The sequence below is a fragment of the Ovis canadensis genome, chromosome 1, assembly GCF_042477335.2.
Source record: "Ovis canadensis isolate MfBH-ARS-UI-01 breed Bighorn chromosome 1, ARS-UI_OviCan_v2, whole genome shotgun sequence".
Taxonomy (NCBI): domain Eukaryota; kingdom Metazoa; phylum Chordata; class Mammalia; order Artiodactyla; family Bovidae; genus Ovis; species Ovis canadensis.
In genome coordinates, this window is record NC_091245.1 from 34,636,327 (window position 1) to 34,646,133 (window position 9,807).

A 9,807-nucleotide genomic window follows, 5' to 3' on the forward strand; every position below is an offset into this window, starting at 1 on the left:
CCAATTGTGTGTGTGTGAGGGGGGAAGGGGTTGGTCACCCAATTTGTGGATCATGTGGCCTCGAGCAAGAGCTTCGACCTCACCGCTCAGCAAACACAGGTAGCTTCACTGTACTTGTTGGTTCCATGGTGAATCGAGACCTTGGAATTCTTCATGAGGATATCAAATCTCTTCAAATTCCAAGAACAGTTAGGAAGCCTTTCACCCCTCGAAATCTTTGTACCTGCTATTGCGTCCTCTTCCTACAACCCTTACAGCCTGTTTCAGGTGTCTAATGCTGTGTTAACAAAGCACCCCAAACATAATGCTTTATAATAAAACCACAAAAATCTCTATCTTGCCCCCAAATCTGCAATTTAGGCAGACTGAGAGGGAACGGCTCGACTCTGCTTCATTCAGTGTCAGCTGGGTGTCTCTAAGGCCGGGGGCTGAAATTAACCAAAGGAGGGGTCCCTGGGCATCTCCCTCCACTGCGCATGGCTTTTCCATGTGGTGTCTACCGCGTGTCAGTTTCAGGGTAGCCAGACGTCTTACCAGACAGCTCAGGCCTCCCGAGGCATATATCCCGAGACAGGGAGACAGAAAACCAAGCAAAATCCAGGTTGCCTTTCAGTGACCTAACCTCAGAAGTCACATGCATCGCTTCTCTGCCCTCTCTGGGAGGAAGCAGTCAAAAGCCGCCACCCAGATTCCTGAGCAGGGAACGCAGAGCCCCCTGCTTCTCCATATGAGGCAGGCCAGTCTCACTGTGAGAGGAGCATATGGGACGGGAGATACAGCTTGCTGCGTCCATTTCCAGAAGGTATAATCTGAATCCACTCTTTTCTGTCTGAAAAACCCTTCTTATGCTTCAAGACCCGGCTCAAACATCACCGTCTTTATAGAGCCCCCAAGTGAGCAGGTTACCTCCTTGATGAGGCCTAACTGCACTTTGTACCTCTGCTTTCAGAGCACGTAGCACCCTGAAATGACATCTGTCTCTTTCTGGAGTCTGTGAATGGCGAGTTCTTCAAGGTCTGAGGCTGTAACATGTATTTCATTGCTCCTAGCTTTTGGTACTGGGGAGCTGCTTAGAAAACAGATGTTGCTACAAGCTAGACCAGGGCTTCTCATACCCTGGGCTATGTGCAGCAGAATGCCTGGGTGCTCGTTCAAAATGCAGACTCCCAGATCTGCATCAAACCTGCTGCACTGACTCTTGTAAGAGGGGCTCTAGTTTAATCAATTGCCCAGGTGATTCCAATGGGTATCAATCTTTGCAAGCTATCTTTGTGTTCCCAGTGCCTAGTACCATGCCTGGCACACAGTTACTACTCAGTAAATACCTGCTGAATGAATGAATGAATAAGTGAGTGAATGAATGAATATTTTTAGACTGTTCTGGGTACACGAGAGTCAGTTTGCTCTTTTGGCTAATGGGACATCCAGGTCTGGCTCCAGAGTCAGATAAGCAGATATCCCTCGAGGTTAGGTCCAGGTGGGACTCAATGCCCCCATTGCCCCTTAAGTGTGCTGGCTTTCTGGAGGAGTTGGCTGAGCCAGTAGAAGGGAGAGACTTGGCAGTTGTAAAGTTAGTGCATTTTCTCCCCCTCTTCCCATCCCCACATCCCACTCGTCTCCCTTCCCCCAAGCATCCTGTCACATCCCAGATCAGAACCATTCTGGAAGCAGTATTTGCTAGTTTGACATTTCAAAATAGCATCGAGGAGGCTAAAGATAGCTAGGTTACCAGGGAGGTTAACAGCTTGCCAAATGACGCTGAGCAAATTTGGTCTTCGCGATGTCCGAAGAGTTCTTTGATGTTTTCCCTCTATTTGGAGGAGTAGAGCATTGGATGGACGGAGGATACTGAGCCAAGAGCCAAAGGGCACAACCTCTGTGGCTGGGAATTCAGTGAATGGTAAAGAAGTGTGCGTTTCAGAGGTCAGCTTTCACCAGCTGTCCAGGACAGCAAGGCAGACATGGTAAGAGCCTGCTTGCCCAGCTGCCCGTGTATGGCCCTGTGTCTACCTATGCATCTGGTTTCCACCGAGACCAGCACAACCATGAGGAAACAATTTGTCCATGTGAGATAGTAAAATTTTTAAAATGTCACTAGCCTTTTACTTCCTTTTCATTTCTTCCTGGTTCATCCCCATTTTAACTAAATTGCCCCAAGCCAGAACTATGTGACTATGGATGTGGAAGGTGGGGGCCAAGACCCTGGTGACTATGAGGAGACACTGTGTTCCCTGGGGATCAAGTACCCGCTCAGCATGTCCAAATAATAATACCTACCATTTACAGACCATTTGCTGTTCGCCAAGCTCTCTGCTAAGCTTCTGACATCCTTTAACCTCATTTATTCTCACAGGAGCTCTGTGCCTTAGGTATAGGATGGCCTCCTTCCCAGGTGGCACTAATGGTAAAGACCCACCTGCCAATGCAGGAGACATAGAGTAGAGGATTTGATCCCCGGGTCAGGAAGATCCCCTGAAGAAAGGCATGGTAAGCCACTCCAGTATTCTTGCCTGGAGAAGCCCATGGACAGAGGAGGCTGGCGGGCTACAGTCCTTAGGACTTCAAAGAGTCAGACACGACTGAAGCGACTTAGTATGCGTGACTTAGCACGCATACACCATATAAACGAAAGCCTGAGAGTCAGGGAAGCTAAGAACTTGCTTCTGGGACCGCAGCCAGTGCTGTAGCGTTGAGACTCCAAAGCAGGTGCGTCTGACTCCAAAGACAGCTCTCCTCCCAACCATGTTACATCGGCTCCTTTTACAGAAACAGACAAGGTCCATCTTCCCCCGCATGCCCTGCATTGAATCTATCCCAGGAATCAAACCACCTTCAAAGGGCAAACGGGTGCCCCTTGCGATGAGCAGGTTGCCAGGATGGACACTCACGCTCGGTGACTCAGCAGCACAGTCCACTTGTCTGACCTTTTCCCATGTCACAGATATCTAATGAAAGGGCTAGCCCTGCTCGCATCCTGCAGCCCTAGGGGCAACCTGAGTCACAAGAGACGGACTGAATGTCAGAGTTGAAGTGAGTGTCTCTGCCTCATCCTCTCTAAATGCGGCTGCAGCTGCCCATTCAGTGGTGGCTGAGCTGTCACGGCCAGCACAGGCTGGCAGAGAACAGGAGGGCTGCCTGCGGGGGCAGGATGCTGGTCATCTGGCTAAAAAAGGGGGGTGGGGTGGGGTGGGTGAGGCCGCCCAATTATGCCTGGCTTTGCTTCCAAGCTCTATAATCGGATTCAGGTGCTTCCAAAAGCTCCTGCCTCTGCCGAGCAAATTCAGTTAAGGGCAGGGGGAGGGCGCGCTAATGGTTTCCACATTGGGAGCCTCTGCAGAGAGGGCTCTCAAGCGTGGGGGCAAGGAATCTGACCTTGCCTCCAAGTAGAGCCCTGCTCGAAGGAATGCAAATGTGTTCATTAAGCACCTCTTACGAGTGAGGGTCTTAGGTTTTGTAGGCTGGACGCTGAGAATATGATAAACAAGCAATCACAGATGTAGCCTGCCCGGAGCTTGCTTACAGCTGGTGGGAGAGACAGAAAATGGACCAGAAAATTACGATACAGAGTGAAGAAGCCTGCAGGTCCTGTGGAGCACAGAGAAGACCACCTACCCAGATTTAGGGCTTCAGGGGAACGACTGGCTCCCTGTTGAGTGGCTGAAGAGGAGTTCACTGGGGAATCTGAGGGTTCTGGGGGCAGAAAAACAGCGCAGGAGAACACGAGTTGGGGGAGGTATAGAGCTGGCCAGGGCATCGGTGGAATAGCACAGAGTGTAAAGAGCTAAGTTAAGAATGCGGAGAAGTTGGTAAAAACTTTTGGCCTTGTAACTCAGCAAGGAGAAGGCCAGAGGTCGAATACGATCTGTTTAGAAAGCCAGTCTGACCCGGACGGGATAAACTGCGTAAAGGGAGGCCAGTGAGGAAGCAGAGGGAGTGGTTCAGGATCATGCCAGTGTGTCTCAGACTAGGGTGGTGGCTGAGTGGATGGTGAAGGACGGTGTATCTGGTTATAAGGCCAAATCAACAAATTACATGGTCCCTGCCTTCAAGGAGAAAACAGTTGAAAAAAATTTTCTCCCTTAATTCATTCGCCTTACGTGACCAGAAGGGAGCTTAAGGGTCATTCACTTCAATCTCCTTTTTGCAAGAAGTCCAGCAGTTTTCAACCTGGGTTTGAACTCCTTCAGTGAGGGAAGGCAGTGGTGGCACCCCAGAGAGAGTCTGGATGGGCAGCTGGCCCGGACACAAGCTTTCCTGAAGTTTCAGAACCCCCTGGACCTGAGTGATGGTATACCCTGCTGGTGGGTCCCCTGGTTCCAAGCATTGAGGCAGTTTTAAGGCGACATCTATTTTGCCAGCTATGATGGAGCAGGCTGCTGCCCACCCCTATTCCCCCAGCAGGGCGGGGGGCCACAGAGGTTGGCTGGGGGCTGAGGGCACTTTTCTGTCAACAGACCCACCTATGAGTGCTTGCTAAATGTCTGCACTGTGCCAGCCTTGTTCCTGGAAACTGCTGTGATAACACTCCCTGGGTGAGAACCAACACTCACTGACCTTTGCCATGGGCAGAATCCGCAGGAAAAGGTTGTTGAAATTTTAATGACAGCAATTCCTGAGGCTTGTAAAATTCTTTTAACATTTCTCTAAGCACAGACAACAACAGCATCTTCTCTTAGCCCGAGCAGGGTTCTACAGCTCTAAAGCACTCACTCACTCAGGGTTACCCTTGATCCATAAACAAGCCTGGGGGAGAGGCAGAGCTCCTGGGCCCTAGAGCCCCAGTGACCTGGATTCAAATCCTCTGTGCCCCACATGACAGTGTGACTGTGGTCCTTGCTTTACCTCTCTGAGCTTCCTCTTCTGTAAAATAGGGATAATATGCCTATTTGAAAGGTTGTTGTAAGCATTCAATAAGAAGATTCTGCCTAGCCCGGTGCTTGGGGAAAGCTCATTTCCTTGGCCATATTTCTCTTTCATTCCTATATTCCAGATAAGAACATGTCTAAGTTTGCATAATTAGAAGAAGTGGTGCCTGGCATATAGAGCCTTAGTCAGTTCAGGCTACTATCACAAAATGCCAAAGACTGGATGGCTTAAACAACAGACGTCTATTTCTCAAGGTGCTGGAGGCTTGGAAGTCTGACATCAGGATGTCTGTCTACATGGTCAGGTCTGGTGAGGACCCTCTTCCTTGCTTATAGATGGCTGTCTTCCTGCTGTATCCTCTCATGGCAGAGGGAGGAAGTTTTGATGTCTCCTCTCCTTTTTTTCCTTAAATTTATTAATTGGAAGATAATTGCTTTACAATGTTGTGCTGGCTTCTGCCATACAACGTGAATCAGCCATAACTATACGTATGTCTCCTCCCTCTTGAACCTCCCTCCCACCCCCACCATCCCATTCCTTTAGATTGTCACAGAAAAATATGGAACGCTTCATGAATTTATGTGTCAGCCTTGCGCAGGGGCCATGCTAATCCTCTCTGTATCCTTGCAATTTTAGTATACTACTGCCAAAGGAAGGACATCCTCATTTTTTTAATAAGGTCACTAACCACTAATCCCATCACAGTGGCTTTTCTGGTGGCTCAAACGGTAAAGAATCTGCCTGCAGTGCAAGAGACCAGAGCTTGATCTCTGGGTCAGAAAGATTCCCTGGAGAAGGGAATGGTTACTCACTCTAGTATTCTTGCTTAGAGAATTCCATGGACAGAGGAGCCTGGAGGGCTGCAGTCCATGGGATCTCAAAAGAGTCGGACATAACTGAGTGACTAACACAACAATAACAATCCCATCATGGGGGCTCCACCCTCATTATCTCATCTAAACCTAATTTCCTCCCAAAGACCCTACCTCCTAATGACTCACCTTCGGGTTAGGGCTTTAACCTATGAATTTAAGGGGATACAAACATTCAGTTCATAATACAGTGGGTCTAAAATAAATGTTAGTCCCACTTTTCCTCCACCTCAAGGCCCTGAACTAGGTCTAGCTCTTCTTCATGCTTCTTATGCAGCCTCTAGTGCTTCCTAGGGACCCTCTTTGAGAATGTCGTGAGAGCCATGGAGCCTCTTCCCTGAAAACGCACATGTATATAAACAGACACCATGCACATCTTGTCACCCACAGAATTCCAGATCCCTGAAGCTCATCTATGGACTCTAATAACCTGCCATAGCGCCCATATGGCACAAACTACCTTTGGCCACAAATTGCGGTTCCATTTTCTAATTTCCCCAGGTACGCTTTTAACTACATGAGATAGGAAACCAGCTCTTCTTGTTCAAGTCTGTATTCCATATAGTGACTGGAGAGCAGGGGGCAGGTATATAGTAACTGTTAATTGATCTGGTGGATAAATAGATGGATGAATAGAAGCATGGATGGATGGATGGTAAGTTGGTTGGCGGGTCTGTGGGCAGGTGAGAAGATAGGTCAAGATGGATAAATAACAGAAAGGTGATGAGTGGTAGGTGGGTGAACAGATGTATGGATGCTCTGGGTGAGAGGATAAGTGGGGAGACGGATAGGTGGATAGATGACTGGATGGTAAGATGGTGAGGTCTTTACCATGCTCAGAGAAGCACCCAAGCAAACCCTTCTTGAGAAGATAAATTCATGGTGTTGGGGACCCAAATACTGGAGGACCTGGAAAGCTCTGGCTAAAAACCTCTGAATTAATTCAGCAGAGAATACAAACTCCAGAAGGATCAGAAGCAGAGGCTGCATGGAGGGAACAATGTGTTGGCAGGCGGGGTATGAAGAAGGGCTATGGGCTCTGGTGGACGAAGACGACACAGAGTCAGAAAAGCCAAGGAGGAAGCTGGACAAGTGGAGGGGAAACCTCTGATGGAGAAAGCAGCATCAGGACTAAATGGAGAGCAGAAGCTACAAAGACCCACTTCTAAGGAAAACTGGAGGCAGGCAGCATCTGGTGGGGAGCAGAGATGACTGAATGGAGACACAAGAATTCATGACCTTGGGATTCTGAGCCACTCATTCAACAATCATTTGCTGAGCTCCTCCTGTGTGCCAGGGCTCATTGTAGTTACTGTGGAAAAGTCCCAGTCTGTGCCGTCAGAGAAGAAAGACAGAAACACTAATGAAAGTTGAAATTTACATAATACTTACTATGCACCAGCCACTATTCTGTTTAAGGTGACTCGCCTCAACAACAACCATATGAGGGAGGTATTATTATCATCCCTACTTGGCAGACAGGGAAACTAAGGCACAGAGGAGATAAGTTATACTTTACCCAGGTAACACACCTAATAAGTGTGAGAGTCAGGAACTCAGGTTCCAGAACCTATGTGCTTCATCATTGTTGCCATTAAATGAAAGGTTAAACAATAGTTGTAATGCAAGGTGATGGCAGTCTGAACCATTACAGTGGGTTACAAAGCAGGGATGAGATGACTGACTGGCTGCTTGGATCTAAGAGGATTTGAGAGAGGAGACCCTTGGGAGCTGGGTCTTGGAGAATGAGTCAGGTTTCTTAGGCATCCTGCAAGAGGTATGTAAGTTGAAGGATGAGGGGAAGGGCATACCGGAAAGAGAAATTGAGTTGTGCAAAGATCACAGGCACTGGGGCATGAAACAGCAGACACCTGTGCAGGTGATGGTAAGTAGCTCTGTGTGACTGCTTGGCAGGGCTGGGAGCTGGGAAACGGGAGACAAACTACACATTGGAAAAATGCCAGGGAGTGTTTCCTCATACTTATGTGAAGGTTTATGATGTTCAACACACTTCTCTATACCTTTAGGAAGACAGTATGTGGCAGACTGGATATAATATTTTTGTTCCTATTTTTTGGATGAGGAAACTAAAATTCAAAGTACAAAATCCATGAGGTCTATTAATGTGATCATAGCCAATATCCATCCTATGATTACTGTGTGCTAGCCGCTGTGTTCAATGCTTGTATGCAATTTTTCATTTCATTTCTACAAATTTGCCATGAGATAGATGCTGCTGTCAAGCTCATTTTAAAATAAAGAAAATCAAAACTCAGAACCAGTTAAGGTCCTCCCACTAGGATGATCAATCAACCACCAAACAAAGGCCCTGCTCTTTGGTACCATGTAATACTGAGCTTCCCCAGTGGGTCAGCTGGTAAAGAATCTGCCTACAAATGCAGGAGATGAAAGAGATGCAGGTTCAATCCCCAGGTCAGGAAGATCCTATGGAGAAGGAAATGACAACCCACTCCAGTATTCTTGTCTGGGAATTCCCACAGACAAAGGAGCCTGGTGCGATGGGGTCACAGTCAGATACAACTGAGCAGGCATGCTTGCAAAACTGTCTTCACTGACTTTGGACTCTAGTCTAGCCCACCTGAAAGAAAGATAACATGCTTTGAGCTTTGCATAAAACCTTTGTGGAAGCAGATACATTTAATGATGAAAAGTTTCTAACTCTTCTATTCTAAACTATCTCCTTTGTGGGTGAGCCAGACTGAAAATCCACTGGGTTCCAAGACTCCTAGGATATCCTGGTTTCTTCACAATCAGGACTAGAGATCACAACTTTCATTTCTTTGTGAAAGAAAGGGCTTAGACTGGCAGGAGCCAGGCATGAGATAGGCCTGGGCTGCAGGGTGACAGGTTCCTGGCCTGGGTGAAGAAGCCTCCATTTAGAGGGATAACAAAAGAACCAGGTAACATTCACTGGGTACTTACTTTGTGCTAAATACCCTTCCTACCCTTAGAAACCATTTACCCTGTCATCTGCCCAGCAAAGCAGTAACCATTATAGCAATCTTTCAGATGATAAAATCGAGGCCCAGAAAGCTTAAGCGACTTGTCCAAGATCACGCAGCAAGTCAGTAGTGGAAGCAAATTTCCAGCCCAGCTAGTCTGGCTCCAGACCCTATGTGCTAACCTATATGTTATACCTGAAGGAGGCTTTTGTAGCCAAAGAGCCAAGCTCTACATTTTACCTATAAGGAGGATCCAGAGAGATCATGAAACTTCATTAATAACACACAAAATCACCCAAACCTCAGTTCAGTATTCAAAAGTTTCCTCTCCAGAGCCATTCCACTCCTCCTTCCTCACCTCCATCTTCTTTGTGGTACCCTTGCCTCCAAGCTGGCCTTGAAGGTTAATGGGAACCAACTCGGGAGTCAGTCATACAGGGTGTTAAATCTTGGTCATGCAGCTTTTCAGTTGTAGGTACTTGGACAAGGTGCATGGTCTCTCAGCCTGTTTTCATATCTATCAAATTATTATATAGTCTCATTCACGTGGAAGAGAGGTTGAAAGAGTTAAATGTGGCATTGTTTGGTCCCTCTGCATCATTGTTTTAATTTTTTCAGAAGAACACCACCTATTGGACAGAGCTCATTCTGAACAATCTCCAGCAAAGACTAAGTCTTCAATACATCATTGGATGCACGCATGCATTTTCTTGAATAAATGAGTGTCTAGCACAAAGGTCGGACAAAGGTCGGACACGACTGAGTGACTTCACTTTCACTTTTCACTTTCATGCATTGGAAAAGGATATGGCAACCCACTCCGGTGTTCTTGCCTGGAGAATCCCAGGGATGGCGGAGCCTGGTGGGCTGCCGTCTATGGGGTCGCACAGAGTCAGGTGCGACTGAAGCAACTTAGCAGCAGTAGCAGCAGCAGATGACCTCATAGGATCCGACTGTCTGTATTAAGCTAATAAACTAATTTTGGTTGAGGCATCCATAGCTGCTAACATTTGAAACTAGTGTCCTTGAAGTTAAGATTGCCATTTTAACTGCAACTTTATAATAGACAGAAGTAGGCTTTTTTTCCTACCATGGACCCAAAGAAA

General features: G+C 47.3%; 1 non-coding gene across 1 annotated transcript; it reads right to left on the reverse strand.

The window, feature by feature from the left end:
* Positions 1 to 5,419: 5,419 nt before the first annotated feature.
* Positions 5,420 to 5,524, reverse strand: LOC138431408 (U6 spliceosomal RNA). The gene has a single exon (XR_011253674.1). It is a non-coding gene; the product is annotated as a U6 spliceosomal RNA (small nuclear RNA).
* Positions 5,525 to 9,807: the final 4,283 nt, after the last annotated feature.